This window comes from Rhyacophila brunnea, unplaced genomic scaffold (genome assembly GCF_057557595.1).
Source record: "Rhyacophila brunnea isolate RB1 unplaced genomic scaffold, BYU_Rbru_1.0 scaffold_13, whole genome shotgun sequence".
In the NCBI taxonomy this organism is placed as follows: Eukaryota; Metazoa; Arthropoda; class Insecta; order Trichoptera; family Rhyacophilidae; genus Rhyacophila; species Rhyacophila brunnea.
In genome coordinates this window covers 6,288,036-6,299,186 of record NW_028232785.1, presented here as the reverse complement: position 1 = coordinate 6,299,186, position 11,151 = coordinate 6,288,036, and the positions used below count along the sequence as shown (strand labels likewise).

Below are 11,151 nucleotides of genomic sequence, written 5' to 3'. Positions count from 1 at the left end.
AGATCTCTATAGAGCACGGTGGATTCCTTGCACACAGATCTTTGCCAAAAAGTGTACTAATTAGTAATATTATGTTCTCTCATATTATAAAATCATTGAATAACTTGATAACTGATTCTGATAGACTTAAAGGAAAAGAAGGGAAAATTGAAATTCAACATTCATCGTGAAAACATATATTTATTGAAATACTTAAAACTAGGTACCTACCTGTATCTATTAACAATAATTATTAATCCCAGTGGTACGTATGTCACTGGGTAGTCGTCTTAAAAAAATCATGAAATATACGATACGAGTATAAAATTAAATCAATTTTATGTTGGCACATGGTGAAGGGTAAGCGAAAAGAATTATCATCGTCACATTAATTCAGTTTAAGTGAAAAAACTTAAATTGGTTATATGTATATTATCTGCTAAACTTGAATTAAAAGTTATCTCACATGTTAAATTAATATTAATTACATTCACGATAAAATTCACTCGTTAAATATAGTTTTGAAAAAAAATAATCACATATTATATACTTACAATAATATTTACCTAGTCAAATGTTTGTGATAATGATCAATCTTTTGAATATCAATGTTTTCTTTCCGAGGTCAGAGTTTGGACAATGATTTTTACTATTTATTTCTAATAATGCCATTAAATGCCGTGTCCACACTGGCAACCTCATTAAATTTCACGATAATTATCAAAATTTGTTTGACCAAAAGTTATTTTAATCGAAATTTAATAAGGCTGCCAGTTTCTTTTCTGTGGTTGCCAGCAACTTGTTGGCAATGTGGACGGTCTCTAATAGCTTACAAAGTTTTCCACTAGATGGCATCATTAATTTTTTTGGCGGAAAATGGTCTTACCGTCTGCGCACCCTTCAAGTAGTGTTGAAAAGGTAATATAAACGTTATGTAGTTACCAAAAGAAGTCAATTTTAAAACTCATAACTCTCTAAGATATTTTTCTCCCATCTCCGATTAAAGTGGTATCAAACAACAACCTAAAGTGATCTTAAAAGTATGCAAAACAATTAGTATTTTATTAAAATATAGGCAATAATTTAATGCTATTCGCAAAAGCGATGATCTCTATAGTAATACAATGCATTTATAAAGTTTTTGACCATAATCCTACATTTTATTTTTCATACGACTTTGAAGTCGCAAACAATACGGTTTTTCACCTGCATGTGTCTTTTTATGTATTTGAAGATGGCAAAGTCGCGAGAATCTACATGAACATTCATTGCATTCAAAAGGATTTTCACCAGTATGTGTCTTTTTATGTTTTTTAAGATGGGAAAGTCGCGAGCTTCTATATGAACATTCGTTGCAATTAAAAGGCTTTTCACCAGTATGTGTCATTTTATGTCTTTTAAGCCTACTAAGTACCGAGCATCTATAGGAACACACATTGCATTCATGGGGTTTTTCACCAGTATGTGTCATTTTATGTCTTTTAAGACTACTAATATTCGAGCATATATATAAGCACACATTGCATTTATAAGGTTTTTCACCGGAATGTGTCATTTTATGTACTTTAAGATGACTTATATGAGTGCACCTGTATGAACACACATTGCATTTATAAGGTTTTTCACCAGTATGCGTCATTTTATGGCTTTCAAGATTTCTAAGTCCCCTGCATCTATAGGAACACACATTGCATTCATGGGGTTTTTCGCCAGAATGTATCATTTTATGTCTTTTTAGATAGTTGGATTTTGAAGATCTATATGGACACTCATTGCACTGAAAAGGTTTTTCACCAGTATGTGTCATTTTATGTTTTTTTAGATTACTAGGTTCCCTGCATCTATAGGAACACACATTGCATTCATAAGGTTTTTCATCAGGATGTATAATTTTATGTCTTTTAAGATGACTAGGTTGCGAGCATCTATAGGAACACACATTGCATTTATAAGGTTTTTCACCAGTATTTAACATTTTATGTATTTTAAGAGAACTAAACAGTGAGTCCGTGTGAATCATTTTGTGACTTATTAGAGCACTCCCACATCCAAAAACTGCGTTACAAACACTGCATACAAAATTACTTGAGAAATGTTTTACTTTTCTCAGAATAAGTCGTAGTTCCTTCGGAATATTTAAGTTTTTTATTTCTTTTTTTAGGTTTTGTTCGTCAATCGTCACTTCTGAATACTGTAAAGTCATATCTTGGATTGCGTAAGGTGAGTATTGTTGACTCTTATCTATACCGCAATGCCGTTTGTAAAATCCCTCAGTAGACACCTAGAAAAGTCATAAGCGTTCATAATATTATAATTTCAAATTATGTTTTTTACTATTCCATTTTGAGTTTTTTGTCGGCGCTTTTTGCATCTTTAGACATACGTAGGTAAATATATGATAGTGAGAATGACCATAAAATACATAAGCAATCAAATGTGAGAATTATTTAGTAACTTTTTAGAGCACTCCCGTATCCCAAAACTGCGTTACAAAGCTGCAAATCAAATTATGTTAGAAATTTATTACCCTTCTCAGAATAAGTCGAAGTTCCTTCGGACTATTTGGTTTGAAGACTTCTTCTTTAATATTCAGCTCATCTATCGTCACTTCTGAACACTGCATCATTTGATCTAGTATTCCTTTAGGCAAGGATTGTTGACTCATATCTGTATCGTGATGCTCTGTAAAACATCGCTTCGTAGAAGCCTAGAAAACCAAAATTATCAAACTTAATTTTATAAATCAGTAACGATGTGGGCCGTCATTGTAAATATTTCACTATAATAATGTCGACATAAATTTTACTAATGGTTTTATAAATGCTTTTAAAAATTAATAAATATTAAAAATCTTAACACCGCCTCACATGGACGTACTGAAATATGACTATTTTCTAAAACATTAGAGCGAGAGGTTTAAAAGAATGCTATTTTATGTAATAAAAATACTTTATGCAGTCATCAAATGTTTAAAATGAATATAAAGGTTAATAAGGCTTCAAAATTATGTTAATAAATTATCTACAACGTTTAAGGAATGTCCAGGATCATGCTTTGAAAATAGCATAAAAGCCCCATTTTGACGTACGCTGAGCATGCCCCCCCCCCCCTTAATAATGCTTTACACTATTCCACGTAAGATATTTTTTTCAGCATCTTCAGACAATGTAGAGTAAAACTACTCAAGTTCTGATTCGTTTTCACTTCATAAAAACTACAATATTCATATAGGTATACCACTAGGTCCCACGGTCAAGTAAAGAAGTAAGAGTAAAAACGACGATAAGAATTGATAATTTTACTTACTTAGCTATTAGGTATTTACACATCAAATACATAAGTTTCCCGTATGATTTAGCAGGTAAAAAAATGCAACTACATATAACATGCAAAGTCAAATGCATAAAACAGACTCCGATCGAATTATCGTACAATACTAAGTACCGATATAAGTGAAATCATTGGATTTCATTTTTTTAATAATTAAAAGATAAAAAGAACTTTTTATACACGTTTATAAATTTTCTGTTGAATCATATAAACTTGACTTGACTAGCTTAAACGATCAAAAAAATTTGTAAGTACTTGATATAAATAATACTGAAATGTCATTTTGATTTCCATAGTAACGCACGCATATATTAATAATTTAGTTGCTAGGACCCCAGTCCCCAGCAACCAATAATAGTGGATTGAATTACGGATTTTTTCCGAAATAACTTTACATACAAAACAGAATTAACTGAAAATGAATTCAATTCTACTTATTAAAGATGGCTAAAAGTATTTAAAAAACATGCATTAGCATCGTGTTCTGATATATTCTGAAAGTTTCAAATGTCTAGCTATTCGGGAAAATAGTTAAAAATCGATTGCAAGATTTGTAGCGGACAAAGAACCACCATTTTGTAAAAAAAAGACTGGAGCTATCGTTACGGTCTATTTGTGTATTAGTGTTTTTGGTATTAAAAATATAAACGACAATGATACGAGTGAGATATGATTTTAACAGGATGGCAATACGTGGCGCACAACTACCGTAACTATCAACTTATTGACATCTAAATTTGATTATCGTTTCACTTGCATGACTAAAGTTAATTTCAGCACATTGGCCGGAATCCTATTAGACATGCGTCGTTTGCGAACCTACGAATTTTTTTAAACAAATCAATAGCCAGCGAACGAATCGGTCTCGTGTCATCTGGCATTTATGCAGTTCGACTAGTTTGAAGAAACGAGGGTGTGAGGGACACGCTGCCAGGTGAACTACATTATTTTGTCATTCGCTGCGTACTAGATCTGCGAGAATGAGAGCACAGTATAGGAAGAAACGAGGGTGTGAGGGACACGCTGCCAGGCGAACTACATTATTTTGTCGTTCGCCGCGAACTAGATCTGCGAGAATGAGAGCACAGTATAGGAAGAAACGAGGGTGTGAGGGACACGCTGCCAGGCGAACTACATTATTTTGTCATTCACTGCGAATTAGATCTGCGAGAGTGAGAGCGCAGTATAGGAAGAAACGAGGGTGTGAGAACACGTTGCCAGGCGAACTACATTATTTTGTCGTTCGCCGCGAACTAGATCTGCAAGAATGAGAGCATAGTATAGGAAGAAACGAGGGTGGGAGGGACACGCTGCCAGGCGAAGTACATTATTTTGTCATTCGCTGCGAACTGGACCTGCGAGAGTGAGAGCGCAGTATAGGAAGAAACGAGGGTGTGAGAACACGTTGCCAGGTGAACAACATTATTTTGTCGTTCGCCGCGAACTAGATCTGCGAGAATGAGAGCGCAGTATAGGAAGAAACGACCTACATTTCTTGTAATGTAGCATTCCAAAATTCTGTAGTCCGTACGCGCTAGTACTATACATATTATTACGAAAGCAAAAGACACAATTGACCTAATCTGTCAGAGTCCCTATTAAGTGACTCATTTCCCATGTCTAAATCCTACCAAGTTTGATTTTTTCCAATAGCTTTATTTAATTATTCTTATTTTATTACCGAAACGAAATAAACGGTGACTGAATTTCAAATGGGATAATGGTGTTACTTCTATACCTGGTAGTCAATGCTTTCATGTATTATTCAAATCAATTTAAGTCAAATCAAAATTTCAGCTATACACGTATCGGCACATACATATAAAAGTCGAATGGAGGGGGTCCATTTCAGAGAATACCAATAATATTTAATTAAGAATATTTAAAAAATTAAAAGTGAATAGTATTCGTCAGAGTTTGCAAGAATCTATTCTAAAAAAACACAGTGGCCGCGCGGCTTAAGCGTTGGACTATCACGCCGTGGGTCCCAGGTTCGAATCCTGGGTCTGGCAAGTACACATATTGTTTTTCAATTTGTGTGTTAGTCAGGGTATGGACCTAATAGGTTGAGCAAGTGGCTGACATCCATTTTTCGTAAAACAAAAACAAAATCTGTTAATACAAACCTCTACTCTGTGGTGGCCCATATGATCTTATTAGAATCGGACATCGAAAAAAAATCTAAAAGGTGCATTTGTGCCGCCCTATGTGATGCATAACCTGCCTTCCACAGGAGACATCACAGTATAAGCACTCAAAATGGAAAATTGAACAAACTAGAGCGCTGTATGTGACCCGTAAATGAAAATCCTGTCAGTAGTTATAGCTGCCTGCCAAGATGTTATATATAGTTAAAACTAGAAGGACATAACGAGGATTGTCTAGGCGTAGGGAATGCACCCGAGAAAATGTAGGGGCCACGGTGGAATCAACGAAGAAAACCGATAGTCACCGCCTTGAATGTGAACTTTGCAAAATGCGAAGCGAGTAGCATACGGCTGAAGCAATGTAAGCATCGTATGCAAGCGCATCAAATAAACATTATGTGAAATGCAATCCGCAGAGTGTTGTTAGTGAAACACACCCAGTGGAAACTTTTGCTCTTGGTTTCAATAACACGTAAAATTGGAATAGGTCTTAATTATTATTTTATATCACTGTCAATAGACAAAAGACAACGTACTCCTATAAATTAATCAGACCATGTCCGATCCTCATAAGATCATAACATGTGCCTCCACGAAGTGGAAGTTTGTATTTACATATTTTGTTTTTACGAAGAATGGATGTCAGCCATTTGCTCAACCTATAAGGTTCAGACTGTGATTCATATATAGAAATTGAAAAACAATATGTGTACCTGCCAGACCCAGGATCGGAGCTGGACCCCACGACATAATTAGCCGACGCTTAAGCCGCGCGGCTATCGTAGGACTGTACATTATTGATCGTTTAATAATGAATAGTTGTATGAAAAGTAGTTAACCAACATTTTCAAGACAGTTATGACAGAATGTTATTAGTTTTTTTTTTAGAAATGGATGTCAGCCACTTGCTCAACCTATTAGGTCCATACCGTGACAGACACAAATTAAAAAACAATGTGTACTTGCCAGACCCAGGATTCGAACCTGGGACCCTCGGCGTTATAATCCAACACTTAAGCCGCGCGACCACCGTGGGTGTTTAGTACTTATATTCAAAATTAAATTAGTATATTATAAACCCTATCCCTTCCTAAAAGATAGGTATTTTTTTCCTTAATGGACATTCCAATACTACTTTTCAATGTTAGAGCATGCATCAAAACATGTTCTAATTATGCATAGTTTAATAAATGAAAGATGTGTTGACTGATTAGTTAGGTACATATGTGAGTTGGTAAGTAGAAATCATTAACGTACCTATTCCGCCGGTAAGGTATTTTTTACTAAGCCAACTCTAATATTTACTGATCATTTAATACAATCTCATCGGCATGTAGATATTTGCGAGTCTGTTCCACGGCAGTAAACCATTAATATAGGTGTTGTTTTATTATTCTGTTATTTACCGGAGTTGTATTATTTATATATTACAACTAATTATATATTATTTATATTACAAAATATTAGTTATTATTATTGACGCCCACGATGGCCGCGTGGCTTAAGCACCGGTTTATAGTGTCGAGGGTCCCTGATTCGAATCCTGGGTCTGGCAAGTACACATATTGTTTTTCAATTTGAATATGAGTCAGAGTATGGACCTAATAGGTTGAGCAAGTGGCTGACATCCATTTCTCGTAAAAATAAAATCTGTTAATACAAACCTCCACTCAGTGGAGGGCCATATGATCCTATTAGGATCGGACATGGACGAATGAAAAAAGAAAAAAAATATTATTATTTTCATGCGTAATATGTAAGAAGTGAATTGTAGTGTAAGATGTAATTTTGTACTAAGGTGCAAGTAAATAATATAGTAGGGTAAGAGGTACAATCGTGGGCCACCCTCCAGTGATGGGCCACTAAGCAGTAAAACACAAAAAATAGGTATTCAAAAACCTAAGTTATGGGTATTTGTTCCTATATGTGACTCACAACATCAAATACTTCGGTTATAGCACATTATTTCCTGTATAGGTAGCAGGACTGACCCTATAAGTGACCATTTTGTATACCAAGTCACACGTTTTGCATTTTGTCTGACAATTGCTTAACTTTTTGTTAAGGAAATAACATACTTTGGAAGGTAAGATCTCTTAAACTATATTACTAATTATACTTTTTATTTAATAATCGTTATGCTGGATATTCAAACATATAATTATGTTAAGTCTACGACAATTTTAAATTAAAATGACACATATAGCTGGGTGGCCATTTACTGCACTAAATATATATAGCAGTTGTATGATGGGCCGGGCTGGCCCATGACTGAAAAAATGGTTTTTGACTTTTAGTTAACTTTTTTATGCTAAATACAATATTTATAACGCACTATGGTACCTGCCGTTTTTATTTTTATGTTATTTTAATTTTAGACAGTCTTTGGCCACGTGGCCGATCACTGAATTTGTACTGGCCGATCACTGTATTTAGAAACATTTAACTTCCCATTTCTTTCAGAATATCAAAATACTGAATAATTTATGTTTAAATATGATGTTAAAACAATAGATGATGCTGTTGCATACTTTTATAAAAATGGGGGATCACTATGTGAAGTTGCAAAAAAAAAAAATCGGAGTGCCACAATACACAATAGGTACATTGGAAATATTTTCTATCCGAATCTGGTTACTCTGTGAATAGAGTTTCCTATATTATTTATCGAAAGGCCATAAGTCACATCTTATCTACCAAGTTAGTGAGCTTTGTCTAAAATTTTATTTAAAATACATCTTATAGCACTATAATCCTAATGCATCTAGGATTCTTCAGCCTATAGATATAACTGTTTTCCCTCCAGTTAAAGCTGCAAAATATCGCAAAATGCTGTTTTCATCCTTAAAGATTTAACGAATGTAGTGGGCAATTAAACAGAAGAAAAGCTTAAAAATATTCAAAATACTATCTGAGGTAAACAGATATAACATTTTTATACCATATTTACCGATTGCGGAAAAACTTTTAAATTAAGTCATTATCTGACAACAGCAAGAGCATAGAAAATATAACCCAATTAAATGTATCTAACGTGTCAGTGCCGTCAGAGAATGCAACATGGAAATAGATACTGAACGCATGGAAGAAATAAATGAACATATGGTTAATATATCTACAGTTCTAATTCAAACATTATCATGGCCTCAGATACCAAAAATAAACGATAAACATGTTTAACAAAGAGTTCATTCGCCATCGCTTCGCAAAAATATAGAGATATTTAAGATCAAAAATGGAAAACAAGAAAAGTGCAGAGGAAGATAAAAAGAATAAAGGCAAAAACCACACATTTTAATGAGGCAATTGAAAGTAGAGGCAATCAAAAATTATAGTTTAAAAAATGGTGGCCAAAATCGTTGTGCGATTTGTGAAATAATAATAAAACATCTTATTAAATAAGAATTTTCAGTGTATAAAGATAGCTTCCATTCAAATTGCGTTCCAAAATCTCAGCAGGTCCATGTCTCAATTGAGATTGATGTTTTATTTAGTGACTCAGGTGATGAAGTATTCAACAGATAGGTCGATAATTTTCTAAGACCTTAGAATACACTCTCTGTCACTCTATCCTCTTTTATTACATCAACGGTGAGATAAAGGAGTATGTTTGTTGATTATATCATAAGATTAGACACGTTGATTCATTATTTTATTGAAAATTATGCCTTAGTTGTTTAATTTATGCAGAAAAAGACGGGTGGCCCATCACTGTCTGGAAAGTGGCCGATCACTATCTGAGCGTGGCCCATCACTGTACTTTTTGCGATTTTTTTTTCATTTATATTTTTTGTAATAACCATGTTTGGTATTATAAAATATGTACACATATATATCAATATACATGCTTTGTGAACACGAAAAAAATTGCATTTCAATAAAACCGCATTAATAAGCTTGTTCTGACCAATCAAAGCAAGCCATTCGCTTAACTGGCCCATCATTGTACCTCTTACCCTAATATGAATAAGTTATATCAGTATAATAAACTATATCTCACTTATTTCTTCCTCAACAAATAATTTGATAACATTATTTTCGAATGCAACATTCTACTTATTGAACATAAATAACATCCTAGATAATGTACCTCCATTCTAGATTTTTTTTTAATTATAACCAAAATTAACGCCTTTTTAATTCGTCTAGAAAATACCAGTTAATTTATTGTATATAGATAAGATAGGATGACTATGGTCTAAATGGTTTATAATTTTCGGTAACAAACTGCGTTTACTGCCTGTGGCACCTTGCTATATTAAAAGTAACCTTAACGAAATGTACATATAAATAATTTACATGAAACTGTGACTTGGTAGTATCAACGACGATTGCGTACCTGATGTTCTGGTCCACGGTCCAAATAAGAGCAGCTAGGTTGTGAGTCCACGTAATTGAGTTCCCGTATTGTGTCTTCAACATACTCGTTGTTTAAGTCAATTTCATCAAAAATCGCCTCCGATTTAATAACACGCAAGTCTGTTGAAGGTTTCTGTAAAAAAAAAAAAACATATTTTCATATAAAGGAAATCGGTTATATATTAAGAGCGCACAAGCTACCTCAGATATACAGCTGACATCGTCGGCATTCGCTCGTTTAATATTCGTGTCGCCATCGGGACTGTTTGAATGGAATATTGGCACATCAAGCCAATGCTGACATTCTGCATTAGTTCTAAGCCTTGTGGTTCAAGTTTAATATCCATGTTACGTATTTAAAGAAAAAATTCCTCACGCAGTCAATTATCACAACACGTAGTTTGACAGCTGCACCTACCGAGATTCGTTTGTCGTTATATCCGCCATAGACAAACTTTAGAATTGAGTTAGAAATTTATTGTACAGACTACAAACTTATCTGGAGAATGAGTTGGGGGAGCCACTGTTGAAAACCAACTACCCAATCACGACTCGTAACTTTCAAAATCTGACATTCGAATGACGTTTTATGTTAGTTCGTAGTTTTATTGTTGGACATTCTTCAGGTAAGTTTGTAGGTCTGTATAGTCGAATTGAAATAGTCATCGAATCAATTTATAAATTAAAATTAAAAATGATATAAGTAGGTACTTATGTAAACATAGTTACATAATGTACAACAGCGAAATAGGTACTGTCACCTTTTTTTAAAGCAACGAAGTCTCATCTGAGCAGATCTACCATCTTTTGGTTACCTACTTACTGTCGTATGCATGAGATTCCCAAAAACCTTATAGGCTATATACTGCACGTTTGTATGCATGAGTAAAAACGTAATTAGCCGTTAAGTGACGTCACGAATGTGACATATCATGTGTCATGGTGTTCGTATTATAAAATTTCATTCCCCGATAAATAATTCAAAATTTTGAAATTGTAAATGTGTCTGAAAGTGTGCGAACGGTACCATATAAATTTGATAATTATACATGAATAATTATTATGAAATTTAAATAATTTATCAGCTATTTTATCACATGTATTTTATAATTATTCTACTGTACGAAAGGTTGTATTGCCAGTAAACTTTTCCATTTGGTGGCAACACTGAATACATTTGGTGGCAATACTGAATATTATTATGACTAACTTCACTTCAATTATTGAGATCTCAAAAGAGAATAAGAATAAATGACAGAAAATGCAAATGATTTAATGATCTCTGTATAATATTATCATTTATACCAATCACCGTATGATACTATTGATGTTTCCA

At 33.8% G+C, this 11,151-nt stretch overlaps 1 long non-coding RNA gene across 1 annotated transcript; it reads right to left on the bottom strand.

Annotated features, from left to right (window-relative positions):
* Positions 1-269: 269 nt before the first annotated feature.
* LOC147076275 (uncharacterized) lies at positions 270-9,929 on the bottom strand. Its single transcript, XR_015069666.1, has 3 exons — positions 9,796-9,929; positions 2,507-2,686; positions 270-2,260 (listed from the first exon to the last, which is right to left on the bottom strand). It is a non-coding gene; the product is annotated as an uncharacterized LOC147076275 (long non-coding RNA).
* Between the last annotated feature and the right edge of the window lie 1,222 nt (positions 9,930-11,151).